Source organism: Canis lupus, chromosome 5, assembly GCF_011100685.1.
Source record: "Canis lupus familiaris isolate Mischka breed German Shepherd chromosome 5, alternate assembly UU_Cfam_GSD_1.0, whole genome shotgun sequence".
NCBI classification, from domain to species: domain Eukaryota; kingdom Metazoa; phylum Chordata; class Mammalia; order Carnivora; family Canidae; genus Canis; species Canis lupus.
The window spans coordinates 27,366,567-27,382,301 of NC_049226.1; the positions used below are offsets into that span (position 1 = coordinate 27,366,567).

The 15,735-nt window shown below is 36.4% G+C and overlaps 1 protein-coding gene across 1 annotated transcript in view; it reads right to left on the reverse strand.

Moving 5' to 3' along the window:
* Nucleotides 1-220: 220 nt before the first annotated feature.
* The window catches only part of LOC119871826, a 247,631-nt gene continuing 232,116 nt past the window's right edge, over nt 221-15,735 (reverse strand). Inside the window, exon 13 of the transcript XR_005359361.1 lies at nt 221-763. The gene's annotated coding sequence lies outside the window, so the exon portion shown is untranslated. The remainder of the gene's footprint in view (nt 764-15,735) is intronic.

The following is a 15,735-nucleotide window of genomic DNA, read 5'->3' on the forward strand; positions in this document are numbered from 1 at the left end:
ATGTTTTCTTTACCCATTCATCTATTGATGGATACTCAGAAAGTTTCCACATATTGCCTATTGTAAATATTGCCACAACAAGAGGGCAGATATCTCTTTGAGATCCTAATTTCGATTCTTTGGATAAATACCCAAACGTGGGATTGCTAGATCATATGGCAGTTTTATTTTTAATTTTTGAGGAACCTCCATACAATATATGAAAAAATGTTCAGCCTCACTAATCATCAAGGATGTTCAAATCAAAACCATAATGAGATATCATATCATATATGTCAAGAATGGTTAGTACAAGTAACTAACTAAATAAATAAATATCACCAAAAGAAAATGACAAGAGTAAGCAAGGGTGCAGACAAATGGGAATACTGCTAAGAATGCAAAATGGCACAGCTGCTATGGATTAGTGTGTGCTATCATTTTCAGTGTTAGTGTGTGGCTGATACAGGAAAGGGTTTAGAAAGGACATTTGTGACAGTATTCCTTAGGCCTTTCAGTTTGTTAGATCATTATTACCCTTTCTGCACTTTGCTTCCAAAGCAAGATCCAGTTTCAATATATACAGTTACAATTATGAGTTCTCCACTAATCCATCAGAGACATATGGTTTTGGAACATGAGCACAGAACTCCAATGGGCCCACTGTCTGTGAGGGTTCAAGGAGACAACAAAATCCATTAGGATCCACTGGGTATCATTTTTTTGTATTTCAACTACAAAGGACTGATGAAAAGACAGAGGAGTGTTCTCAGGAGTTGTAAACCTGTTCAGAAACCAAGAGAAAGAAAAAGGATCAGCTTGTGGAAGTTATAAAGAGCCTTTCTTTCAATTCAAGAACATTTGTACTGGTCAGAGCTGTCCACAGCTAGAACGTGCATTTCATAATACTGACATTTTCATATCCTATATCCATATGTAGTAAATGTCTGTATTTTATAACATATAGATATTACGTATATAATGTAATATATAACTATTAATTTTATTATATACATATTATAAAAAAAGAAAGAACTCAAGACATGAATTGGAGGTTGTAAAAATTCACAGCTCCAAATTGTTAATTATTGTCATTCTGACATTCCAACGCCATCTAAGATGCATAATAAATACATAAATTTCCAAATCCATTTGATACTCATTGTGTAGCTTGAGGTGTAGAATTCATGACTCTGAATTTTTTAAAACACTGGAAGTGATTCTTATATATCCTGTCTATGGAGCTGCTGACCTAAATGATCTTTAATATCCTTCCAACTCTGACATTAAATTTATTCAGTTTCTATCAGTTCTTAGACTGCAGGAAGTGAACTTTATATGCAAGACCTTTGTCATCATTGCCAAAAAATGTTTCACAAATAAAAGAACAAATGAATGATTGAATAAAAGACAGGACATCTCATTTGCCCCCTCTCAGCTTTCTGTACAATACTAAAAATTATTTTAAAATGGGGATAAAAGTTGATTAAATAAGTATTAAAGATAAAATAGAACACAGTTACAAGAGAGAAAAAAATATGGGTAAAACAAACTCAATTATAGTACTTTGGGCAGAGAATGGAGATTAGGGAGAAACAATTTAAAATAAGATAATAAGTTTGAGAAAGTAGAACATGATGAAAAATTATGCATTATATGAGGGTTTCAACCATAGAAAAAAGAAAGCAATATACCAATTTTGAGAGGCTGAGGACTAAGCGGTAAGAAGAAGCTCTGTTACTAAAGTTGATGTGATCATCATCCAGAAAATACAGGCTACGAAAAAATAGACATATGTGTGTACGTATGTCTCTTTGCCCCAAGAAGTAGCTAAGTGATAGGGGCTGTGAATGAATTAAGCATTTCACAGCTCACCTTCAGGTGTGACACATGACCACTGCTACTTTTCTACTCTCATATGTTCTGAGACATAAAATGATTTCATTGCTGTGGTTTGACATCCAAAAATATTTCAATGATTAAATGTTTGCTTAAGTCAATGGACCCTATAGTCTCTTGGCAAAGGGGAGATTGGTTTTCATTTAGATCAAATTCATTAAAACACATGCATAATACACATACACACACATACATACTTGGCTTGGGGGAAGACTTGGCAGAATTTGTCAAAAAATTTTTTTAAATGTTTCCTAAAAATATTCATTAACTACTGCTTCTCAAATTAATCAATATTAATAGTAAGCAGGACTTCTGTAGGGAATATCCTAGGGATGCTTCATTAAAAAATTGTCTATTATACTAAAAATGATCCAGAAAGCATATAAAAGTTTAAAACAACATATACACAGACAAGAACATTAAAAACTGGGAATATGAAATATCAAGGAATACTGTAGCTTCTCCACACATCCAAACGATTCCATCACTATCTTGATGTGAGATGCAGCCTTAATATGGACTGACCAAAAAAAGTCAGATTAATGGTAGAAAATTGAGCATATGCCGCTGCAGTTTAATAATTCAGGGCTACATTAAATCCTTTGGTGACCAGGGCATTAGATAATTTATTTATCATAAAGGAATTATCAGATTCTTTGATTCAGGCACATTTACTAGTTAGTGAGCTTTCCCATTTCCAGACATTGGTCAAGTATTCTTGGTTTCAGCAGAACCTGTCAGAGGCCCCTGCATTTAATAATACAATGGGAAAATATAGTATCTGTGGGTATGGAATGAATTTCTGTGCATATTTGCCAAGATAATTTTCTGAGACAGATATTTATTTCTTCCTTGAATCTTCCACTTTATTCTTTCATTTTATGCCTTTTTCTTCCCCTCTTTCAGCAGGTTACTGCACTGTATTTTGTTGTTGTTGTTGTTGTTGTTGTTGTTCAGATAAAATTTGTGTTTGAGCTTCCTGGCTTTCATTTCCAAGTGTCTAAATCCATCAAAATGAATAGGAATCTGAGAAGACATGGTTTATCTCCATACCTAAAAGAGATGCCTTCAGGTTGAGAGACGTCTAGAACTGTGCATGTGGAAAGGATGAGCCTCATGAAAGAAGGGGTTTGGCATTGTCCCTGAATATATGGCAGAACCTCAGAATGAATGGCCACATGCCATGTTGAGAAGACCTCAAAAGCCCAGCACTTCCAACCACTACACCAAACCCCACATCCAAGGAAGGTGCAGAAGCAGAGGGTAAGTATTCTGGTCAATGGAAATACAGAATTTTCAAAGGGCACAGATGATCAGTGACCAATTAGTCCCCTGAGATGCTTAATATGGTTTAAGATTTCAGATGTTTGAGTGACAACCATAAGCATGATTGAAGTGTAATTTTTCACTAACCTGAGGAAATTAAGAGATTAGTTTATGAATTGAGATTTATATACAACACATAGAAGTCCTCAGTAGAACATTTCTATACATGGGCCAGAATAAGAATAATGACCATAACCTTGAATTTGTTTGCATATTGTGTGTGTATTCCTGAAGACAGGTGAAACTCGTTGGAATCAGAAGAAGGCATATATGAATAATTTACAGACATAATTTCTCTTAGACATAGAAATATGAACTTTGAAGAACAATCCCTAAGGAAATATTCACCAATTGCTTGAGTGGGCATACTGAATTTTAAAAGAAGAAAATGTGAATATGGTTGGAATTCACCAGATCTATATCCAACCTCCAATGCAAGTACTTGCAGATTGTTAATTTTTTTTAAATTCCGTGGTGACAGAGACACACTGGCACCATCTTGTGATGAATCCAAAGAATATAACTAAGGATTAAAATAATGGAACATTATTATCTTATTATTATTATTATTATCATTATTATTATCAGAACATGAAAGAGAAAGAAAAAGGAGTTCCATGGAATTGACCATCCATTTCCAGGTATATAAAATGCTAACATCTGATTAATATGGTAGCATTATAATGCATCTCAATAACATGATAAAGACCGTGCATGGTGCATGGTCTGTTGCAATCAATGAATTATTAAATGGGTACATCATCATAATATTTTTATTTTTACTTTCCACATTTCATCCTCACACTTAGCAATATAGACATTGTTTGACTAAGAATAAGATCTGGTTTATAAATTATATTCTCAGCTCTCTATTCCCTTATCTTTAAGATGAGATATGTTATTTCTATTGATCTATTGAGCTTCTTCTAGACGTATAAAATGCCACAGGTTAGTGACAGTGATACTAGAGTAATGATTCAACTTACAGAAGCAAGAAATTGTGGTTCATTATTTCATGTATTCATCAAATATTTATTTGTTATTTCTGATTTACCAGCAATTGTATTAAATCTTAAAATTACAAATGTAAGATAAAGACCTTGCCCTCAAAGAGGCTGAAGAACTATAGGAAACATATATTTACCAAGAGTCAAAATTTTAACACTATCTACCAAAATACTTTAATTCACAAGTATTATTTAATGAATAGAAGGAGGAGGGTTGTTAGAAGGAGGGTAGTGGAAAGAACACTGAATAGTGTCATCCCATGTCTTAAGGATGAGAGATTTGCTATATTAGCAATGTGATTTCCATCTTCAATCATCAACTTCTATTGCTGACACTAGCTAAGAGATTAACCAATACAGGCAAAAGATTTCAATGAAAGTGGGGAAAGAGATAATATAATGTCACTTTTCCTGTTATATTCTCTTTTAATAAACCAATAAATAATACTTTATTGTAACCTGAGTCTTTCTAAAATTAGATTTGTACTGTTTTCTGTTTGTCTTTTTCCCCCTGATATAATCTTCAAGTTTGGCTTATAGGTTTAGGGTGAATAAAGTAAAGGTAAAAAGATCTACTATATTTTTGAACATTCTGCTTCCTGGACTGGAAAGTGACAGAGTCTAGATTTCCATAGAAATACTTTATCACTTCCCTCCTTTACTTCAAGCAATCATGCTATGTTGCCTAGAACACCATACTAGTAAGCCAGCCTCCTCCTTTATACCCATTCTATCCAACCTGTTATCTTCCCATGGCTTGTTCTTGCCTCTCTCCAGCCTTGTCTCATCCATAATCCTCCCAGTTTCTCCTCACTGGCCAAGATATCTTTCAGTCATGCCTTGCTTCCTAGCACAGCAGAATGTTTGCTCATTATTCTCCCTCTGCCTGCATGGAATATTCTGCCCTCTTCTCCCTATCTTGCAAAATCTGAGACTTACTCATCATTCAGGAGTTTTTCTCTGATAACACAGATTAGATCTAATCCCCCTGAACCCTCAAGTTTACACGTTTCCTTCACCTATCATAGTTGGAATTTCTTTTCATTCATTTGTATGATTCCTTGATTAATAATTGATTTCCCAACCAGGTTATGATCTCCAAAAGGACAGAGTCATCACTGTTCCATTCACTGTTCTGGTTTTATCTACAATAATGATTGGAATAGATTGGAATTCAGCACATTTTTGATGAATTAATGAATGGGACTGAAAGAACAAGAAAAGGAAGGACTTGGACTTGTATTTATGTGGTAAGGAGGGTGAATAAATGAGATGAGGAGAAAAAAAAGCAATATTTGTTGAGTGTGTAATAGGCACCATGCTAAAAACTGATTTTTTTTTGCCTCATCTAATTTTCACAAAATCTTTGTATTACCAAATTGTATATTTTATATGGAGAGGATAACATCTTGATCTTCACAGAATTCTTCCTAATTTACATCATTAGTTTTGAAATCAGAATATGGCCCATCCCCTCAGTTATCAAATCTTCTCTAGTCAAGACTGAAGAATATTACTAAATTTACTTTGGAGATGGAATTTTTTTCTGTTGGCAATCAGTCTCAAATAATGAAATAGTATCGTATAAGGATTGTAGAAATTCTACTGATTTAGAACATTTTAACTTAGGCAAAGTGACATTGCTTGACATAATTCTGTTAATATTGTAATAAGACTATATCTCGATCCTTTACGTGACTCTGAAATCATTAATTTCAATGAATCTCTTTTCTCGTTGAAGACCACTTTCTTTTTTTGGAGTGGAAGGATTGATTTTGAAATATATAACCCATTTCATCCCATTAATAATGTATATAGTACGGAATAATCTTGTTCTGTCAAGATTCTGCGACCCAGCTCTGACAATGCGAATACGGGAACGCCCAATACTATCAAGAGCTGAACGACTGTGAATCAGGAATTTGATGTTTGCTGGCAATATAAGTCAGCATAAAACTGCTGGAATGAGAAGGAATCATTTAAACTCCCTCACAAAACTGAGGGAAACCTGGCAGAGCGACTGGATGGTACATTTGCTAATTAAACTGCATTCTCTTAAATGGAAAGGGTGAAGGAGCCAAACAGAGGAGAAAAATGAATAATATATTTCTACATGTATAAAAAAGGATGTAACTAGATAGACGTGGGCTGAGGTGCTATTTGTAACACCAAAACTTACAGATATTCTATATCTCTAACAAGAGCCCAGGGAGTGATAAAAAGTTAAGTGATAGCACAATAGGATGTTATGCGGCAATTTATATAGTCAGCATATTATGCTTCATGGAGAAAAAAATCAAAAATTTGGAGTGAAATTTTTAAAAAAGCAAATTGAAGAACAAAACGCATAATATGTCACATAGAAGTTACCATATTGGAAATGTGTATATTTGGATATATTTGTAGTAAATAACACAAAACTCAAAATTATTAATATTGGTTACTGAGAGGAGGAAGATGGCATTCAACTAAGGAGGATAGTATTTACACTTATAAATAACCACTTTTTATATTTCTAATTGTTTATAAATATTGGGAATAAAAGCATATTAACTTTTTAAATAAAAGTATATAAAAAGAAAATTGTACTATCTCTTCTTGATTTTACAAAATAAATGTATAAAGAGAACAATAAAAGAGGAAGACTTGTGAATTTGGAGAAATGGAAAAAGCGTGGGCATGGGTCTTGGTCTTCATGAGTCTGTGTTTCTTCTTCTGTTGATCCAGAACAATAACAGGTACACCGCAAGATTGTTGAATGAGACAGTCTATAAGCAATCCCAGATGGAGAGCCTGCTACAAAGGAAAACAAAAGTCCTCAGGGGCCACTGGCTGGCTTTCTCTTCTCTCTCACCAGTTCACACACTTTGAACGTAAAGAAGAGAACAGTCCCTCACAGACTTCCGCAGTAGTTTAGAGAACTGAACATTACTCAAAAGAAAAGATGAGTGAAATGTAGGGAATGCACACAAAAAATGACAACAACAACTGGCCTAAGTTCTCACTATTTAAAAGTATAGCGAAACATTTGCTTTAGGATTAATTGTTGGGAACAACTCCAAAAAGGAGAAAGAAAACACGTGAATTTTAAAACACAGACAGAGATGAGATCTGCATTTAGATGTGTGGCTACTTAAAAATGTATCTATGTCAAAAGAGAAGAGCCAAAGGTTGAGAAGAAATGGTTAGTGAGTTATTGGCGTCTATTGTGGCTTTGTCTTTGCCTTGTAAAGGATTTTGACCAGAAGTTATATGGGAATATCCGTATTCAAAATATTCTCTAGTCATTTATCTTCAGCCTGTGGTCTATCAAACCAGTGCTGTGATGCTGAGACTGCTCCCTGCTCAGAATGAAATTCATCAGCCTCACAGAAATCAAGGGTGCTTGCCAAGAAAAGTATGTACAAAGCAGGAGGAAAAGGAGGTCAAGAAGGTCATAATCATGGGAGCATCCTATAATGTCACTGGTGAGGCTCTGTACTCCTTAAAGAAGCTTGGGTGCTTCTCTTTGATTTATCATTTTAGGAATTAACACTGATAATCTGCAGCCTAAATTCTTGCAGGATGATTAGAATCTCCCTAAAAATAGGACCAAAAAACCCACACCAAGCACTTGGACAATTTTTATTTCTGGATATATTTTATGTTTTGGGTTTTTTTTTTTTTCATTTTTCTTTTTCAACCTCCAATCACTCTGACCCTTATTTTTCTCCTATCAGAAGGATATTCTAAGAAAAAGCCTCTTCTTATTGGTCCAACTTTGAAAGAGAATAGGGAACTTCCACTTTGGGCCATAACAGGATAAAAGGGATCAGATATATCCTTCCATCTAGAAAAACTGTGAAGTATGACAAAAGGCAGAATTGACGGTTTCGCACACTGAGTAACCAGCAGCAGGAGGCAATGACCATTGGGAACTCAGTGTGCCCATGTGCCTGAAATTTCTCAACTGATTGTCTGGGGCAATGGCAAAATGGTTGGGAATCTGAGTGGAGTTCAGCAGCCTTGCTGGCTGAAGGAAAAGAATTTGAAGTCTAGGGAAGATAGAACCCTGGAGAAATGCAAATGGTTACCTTGAGCTTTCAGCTGAATAGACATGTGAGGAAGCAACCAAAGCTACAAAAAGAACCACCAGAAAAAAACAAAACAAAACAAAACAAAACAAGACAAGATACCAAAAAAACAAATGAAAACCCAACCAGGTAGAGGAATTCAAGCAGTTGATGCAGAGCAATGGTGTCTTTGGAAGAATGATTGCAGCAAAGGCCAGTCAGCACACAGGATAAACTCAACATCATCACCTTTGCCTTAGCCCATACTCCTAAGAACCAGGTGGGGCACATTTTACAAACTCTCGGATTACTGGCAATGACCTAGCCATCTGGGCTGCCACTTGGAAGACTGCCACCTGGCATATCAAGATTCTCATCTTTCAGGCCATGAAATGTAGAGATAAATCAACACTGCCATTGAGGCTCAGGTAGATTCCCACCATTAGGGACTCATTCTCTGAAGAAACTAATTACAGTCAAGTTGCCAAGCCAGACAGCACCACCCAGTCACTGCCACCTCTAGCCAAATCCATCATCAAACCATACCTGTTAACACATCTACCATCATAAACCAGACCCACAGGCAAAGACTGTATGATCCTAATGCAAAAGCAACCACTGCATGCCAAAACTGTGACTTCTGCCAACAATGATCCCATTCGTCTCATGGTGACAGAGTCCACACTGTATGAGGTGATGCCCTTGCCTGCTTCTAGCAAATGTTCGTGTAAAATATTTGACCCTGTCTCAGGACAACAGTTGGTGCTTTACTGCTGTTCCATTTTGACCATTTGACTCTCGTATCATATTTACCCTTGAAACAAAACTATATTATGTTTTCAGCTTTTCATATCATCTACATTCTGCGAATGGTATGCATTTTGTCCCAAAGACCACTTCACAATAGATCAATATCATGGCATTCAGTGAACACTTCAGACCCCTTAATATCCTCAGGTTGCTGGAGTTGACACAAAGTGGAAAGGACTTCTAAAAATCAACTAAAGCCATTTCTGATTCTACCATTCTCAATGCCTACACACCAGGGAGTACGGTCACTGACAATGGCTGTCTTCCACAAAGGTTTGTTTGCTTCCTTGTGGTCATTTACAGGTTACTGAAAGGGGTGAGGGTTACATAGGCCTAGATGTCCCTTATAGCTGCCCCAGCAGAAGGTATAGCAACAGCATCCTATTAGTGCTCCATAAGGGTGCAAATCCAGTCTTCTTAGGTTATCTCCCTGGGACCATGGGCTGAGGTCATGACCCACCTTCCAGGCTGTACATTCCAGCTCCCTGGTCAACTTTCACACACCTGCTGGGGCCACTCATTACAACCTGATGAGGGTGGAAGTCTATGCTTCCCACTCAGTGGTTGCTGTAATGGACAGTTCTTTCTGTGGTGTTTGGCTGGAGTACAGTAGCTATTGTCTAGAAGTTTGTCTTGCTAGGCTGCCCCTGTTCCTGTACTTAGCTGGAAGAATAGGGAAATGCACATTTGCTCCATTTTCCACTTCTGTATGGTTTGTATTCATAAAAGTTGTTTTTTGAAAGAAAAATTTATTTCCACTAAATGTCAGTTCTATCAACAACACTAAGATACTAAGAATTTTTATTGGGAGTCCATTCTAATGGGAATTGCTACTGCTCAGTCATTTTGTAAGTGAGTGTGGATAAACTTGACTCTCCTGCTCAGAATCAGTGCTGTGTCTTGGGGGGCATGATAGGATCCTCAGATATATTCAGTAAGAGCATTTAGCCCAGAAGATATTCATAAGAATAGGTGCAAAGAACAAGAGCAGTTGTTCACAAGAGGAGAGCAGACTTCACTAGCATTTTCTGGTACTTATTTCAGAAGGAAAGGAAGGTTTTGCTTATTTTAGAGGAATATGCAAGTATTCACTAAACTCAAGGGCCCAATGACATGCATTTGGTCCTATTGAAAAATGGAGGTATAACCTTAGTGGAGATTACACACAACTCTAGATTCCTCAAACTTTTAGCATCCCTTAAGGGAGTTTTCAATCCATGTACATCTCACATTACTACATGTAAATGAGAGCTTTTGTTTGTTGTTGTTGTTGTTTGTTTTTTCTCAACCTTTTAGGTTTCCTCTCCTTACATTTTCTCACCAGTGCCTTATGCTCATCATTCTGTACTATCCCCACTGCTCTAACCCTTTCAGAACCAGCCAGCTGTCACCCCCTCCTCCAGAATTGTCCTCCCTTTGCCCCACCCTACCCTAATTTACCTTTCCCACATCTCTGGGACTCTATTAGGTCTTCCTTGAATTATCCTAATTCAAGGGTGCCACTTATTTCCTGCTGCTGAGACCCTGATTAAACTGCTAAATGCCTTATTATCTCAATATTCCTAGTTTAAGTCATCTGTAAATGTGACTACCTACAATTGGATTCAACAGTCACATCATGAATTCCTGGGCAGCCTCCAATTAACAGTCCTTAGCTAGGCCCCTACTCTGGTCCAGCTGGATAGGGCTAGGAGTTCAGTGGCCACACTGTACCAAATTGGACTGCCTAGAGCTAATCCTTTAAAGGATCTGAGGAAGAATATTTCATATAAATGGAATCATGTACAATATGGTATTTTGCAACTGGCTTCCTTCTCTTAACACTTTTTTTCAAGGTTCATTAATCTTGTCATAAGTATTCAATTGTATGGAGATACTACATTTGGATTATCCATTCATTAGTTTGTGTTCATGTAGGTTGTATCTATCTTTTAACTATTATAAATAATGCTTCTATAAACATTTCCGTACAAGCTTTTTTCTGGACATACATTTTCATTTTTCTTGGATAGGTACTTGTAAGTATAATTGCTGGGTAATATAACATCATATTTAACTCTTTGAGGAACTACTAACCTATTTTTCAAAGCATTTGAACCATTATACATCCCTACCAGCCATGTAAGAATGCTCTAATTTCTCAACATCTTTGTTAACTTCTTACTCCTCTTGCATTTTTAAAAAAAAAAAGCCATCCAACTGGGAATAAAGTGATCTCTCAGAGTTTTTGTTTCCCTGATAACCGTACCCTTTATCAGCACTAGTAACACCCTATGTACAACACTAGGATCTTCATATATTGAAAACACTGAAATGTTCACATGTACAACCTCCAAAGACAAGACTGCCAAATTTCTCTAGTGATAGTATTGTCCTAACTGGAGTCCATAATAACTGTACATCCTGTTTTTGTTTCTTTGTCCAAGTTTATTATAGTTTCAAGGAGCCAAGAGCCATCCCTCGATGATCATCACATGCTATCATTGGATTCTCCAGTTCACTATGGATTGTCCAACAGTCAGATCTACCGTGGAGCTATCATGTGTCTCTGGTGACCAACAAATCAAATTTTCCTATTGTCTTCACCATCATAAATCCGGCCCAGTATCCAGTGCTGTCCCCAGTCTGCAAAGGCCACATCCTAATACACCTGTCTCCCCAGGGCAGGCTAACCACTGCTGCTCAAATCCCACCTAGCATCTGTCAGAAAGTAACAGATAGATCATTTTAATTTTATTGAAGCCCAATTTACCTAGTCTTTCTTTTTCTCCTGTTGCTTCTGATGGTATCTAAGATTTCATTATCTAAACCAAAGTTATAAAGTTTACATTTGGTTTCTTTTAAAAGTTTTCTAGACTTAGACCGACATTTAGGTCTTTGATCCATTTTTAGGAAATGGTTGTATATGGTGTGAGGAAAGGGTCCAACCTCATTCCTAGTATGTGGATATACAGTTGTCCCACCACCATGTGTTGAAAAAACTATTCTTTCTCCATTGAATTATCATGGAAACTTTGTTAAAAATCCATTGATGAAATATATGAAGTTTATTTCTGGAATCTTAATTCTATTCCACTAAACTGTGTGTGTCTATCCTTAAACCAGTACCATGGTCTTGATTACTAAATCTTTTACCTTCTGAAATAATATACTGTGAGCCATCCAACTTTCTTCTTCTTTTTTAAAATCATATTTGCTCCTGAATCCAGTAGATTTCCATATAAAATTTAGGGTCGGTTTGTTAATTTCTACAAAAACATCAGCTGGTACTTTGATAGAAATTGTACCAAATATGTACAATTTGGGAGTACTGCTATCTTCTCAATATTGAATCTTTGAATGAAAATGATATATCATCCCATTTGTTTAAGTCTCTTCATTCATTATTTTTAATGACATTTTTAAGGTTTTCAATATGGAAGTTTTGCCCTTCTTTTGTTAAATTTAATCATGAGTATTTTATATTTCTGATCATTTAAATGGATTTATTTTAAAATTTCATTTCAGGGAAGCCTGGGTGGCTCAGTGGTTGAGCCTCTGCCTTTGACTCAGGGTGTGATCCTGGTCCCACGACCAAGTCCCACAACGAGCTCCCTGCAAGGAGCCTGATTCTCCCTCTGTCTGTGTCTCTGCCCCCCTCTCTGTGTGTGTGTGTCTCTATGAATTAAATAATCTTTAAAAAAACAAACAAACAAATATTCTTTCTGCTTCTTTTTTTTTTTTTAAGATTTTATTTATTTATTCATGATAGTCACAGAGAGAGAGAAAGGCAGAGACACAAGCAGAGGGAGAAGCAGGCTCCATGCACCAGGAGCCCGATGTGGGATTCGATCCCGGGTCTCCAGGATCGCACCCTGGGCCAAAGGCAGGCGCCAAACCGCTGCGCCACCCAGGGATTCCCTCTTTCTGCTTCTTTCTGTTTTCTACTTTTGTGATCCTATCTTAAAAATATTGATAATGTCCCTCATTTCCCTGAGGCTTGGCTTATTTTCCTTCATGCTTTTTCCTTTACATGCCTCAGACTAAATCTCAACTGACCTATTTTGATGTTTGTTGATTTTGTTTTTATGTTGATTTTGCTGAGTCTCTCTACTGAATGTATTATTTAAGTCATTGTAGATGTCTACTCTAGAATTTCAGTTTGGTCCTTCTTCATAATTTCTATCACTTTATTGATATTCTTTTTTGTTGGAGTATAATTTTCATACTCTTTTTTTTTTAGATATAGTTTCTTTAAATTCTTTGAATGTATTTATAATAGCTGATGTTAAGACTTTGTCCAGTATATCTAATGCCTGGACTTCTTCAAAGACAGTTTCTATAGACAGATTTTATTTTTTTCTCCTTCTCTATAAGCCTTATTTTATTTTATTTTATTTATTTTTATTTTTTTCTAATTTTTTGTTTAAAAATTTTATACACTTGTGTTTAAAAATTGAACATTTTATATAATATAATGTGAAAACTCTAGAAATCAGTCTTCTGTCTTCCAAAAGTTGAGGGCTTTCTTTTCCCTCTCAGGTTGTTGTCATTCCTTTGTCTTAGTGATTTATTTGAATAATTCTACAAAATCTAGTCTTTGTCATTTGTCTCCACTAAAGTTTGTTCTACATATAGTCTAGTGGCCAGCTTACTAGTGAATTTATTAAATAGCTAGAACCACTACTTCTCCAAGTCCCTGTTTAAGGACACTTAAACAGTGTTTATGGTAAGACACTCATTCAACATCAGCCAGACAGCCAACGACTCTTCCTTAACCTCACCTTCTGCTTGCATAGAACCTCAAAGTCAACCAAAGGTAAGAGCTTAAAGCTTTCTAATGTCTTTCCTAAGCATATTCACATCTCTGCTTAAGTGCTTGTCTTCTGACTTTTTTCCAGGAAATTGTCAAAACTATTCAATAATCCTATGGTCATCTCATTTCCTAACTTTTTCTTTTAAGTTATTTGGCTAGCCCTTACTGTCAGTCAATTGTCTCTTGTTGCTGCATACAAATGTCCCTAGGGAAAAGCCTTCTCCACTCCCTTGTGCAAGTCATGAGTCAGGTCATATGTATACTGCCTTGCAATTGAGGTCTTCCAAGAAATCACCACAAAATTTAATTCATGAAAATTCTCTGAGAATGGCTTTGATTCCTGTTCTTGTATCCTAAGATGGCTCCCAGCATGCTGGTTCTCATTGTGGTAGCAGGCTGTTACTGGTTTTCAAGTTTTCTATGGAATTGGAAAGGGAAAATGGGATGAAAAGAAATTAAAACACCACAAAGCTTACAGCTATTACCAAGATTCAGCCAAAAACAAAATAAAACAAAAACAAAACAAAACAAAAACCCTGCTCCCTGGATGCTGTGATGCTTTGGTTAATTTCCAAGTTCTGAAACATTTTCTTCAAACAATTTTTGCCAGTACTCTCACTTGCCTATATGGAAGAGACAAATTTTCAGAGATCTGCATGCTCACACTATCATTCCAGAAGTGCCAGCTTCTACTATAATTTTAAGGAGTATTCTTTTCAGCTTTGTTTCTATCACAATTAATATATCACCAAATCCTGCTAGTAGGGTTTCAATGACATTAATAATTTTCTATTTCTAAAATTTCTATTTCATTCGGAGGGTGGGAATAATTGAAAATGTGTTCTCATTCAGTAGACACCAAATCAATAGAAGAGACAGCAATTAATTCAGGATGATTTTTTCCCCCTGCAGTTCAGCATCCAAATATCAAAAAAAAGGAAGAAAAAGAATCCCATTCAATTATTTCTCCTTACAAACACAAAATTGTGGAGTATCTCTGCCCGACTCAGCTTCTGCCTGAATGACTTCCATCTGTTTGGCACCATGTGGTACTCAAGCATATGCCAAACAATCAGTCATTTTGCTCTATGTGAGGAGAGACAATGAAAAGATTAATACAATTCCTTTAACTCTGATGAGGAACACAATGGCTCAGCGACCTCACACATGCATTCTGGAAATTACTTCACTGCAGTAAATTGTTAAACTCATTTCTGGGCTGAGTGGAATATTAAAAAATAATTTGACAAAGTACTGAACAATGTGCATGACAACCCTCTCTAGTCTTCACTTCCTTGTGCAGGTTGATAAGACACATTGGGATAATCTCTACAGGACCTCACAAGAAGATGTGTCTTCTGTGTTAAAACATGAAAGCAAGTTAAGGTCTAGTGGTGGCATGAGATCAGAGCAATGAGGCTATCCATTCAGGAATCAACATTACCACAGTGTTTTCTTTTTATTTTTTTAAACATTTTTTAAAATTTTTATTTATTTATGATAGTCACAGAGAGAGAGAGAGGCAGAGACATAGGCAGAGGGAGAAGCAGGCTCCATGCACCGAGAGCCCGATATGGGATTCGATCCCGGATCTCCAGGATCGCGCCCTGGGCCAAAGGCAGGCGCTAAACTGCTGCGCCACCCAGGGATCCCACCACAGTGTTTTCTATCCCTAAGGCTCCTTCAAGTTTCCAGGAAGAAAAGAGAAATTGGGGTAACTCCAAGCTTATTAGAAAGGTGTTTCTAACCGAGTTTTCCCAGGCAACAGATTCAAATTTAATAACTGTACTTAAAACATGGTAGGAACTCTACCCTCAAACTAAGCTTCTCTCATGAGCATTTTCTCCTAACTTTCCTTAATTTCTCA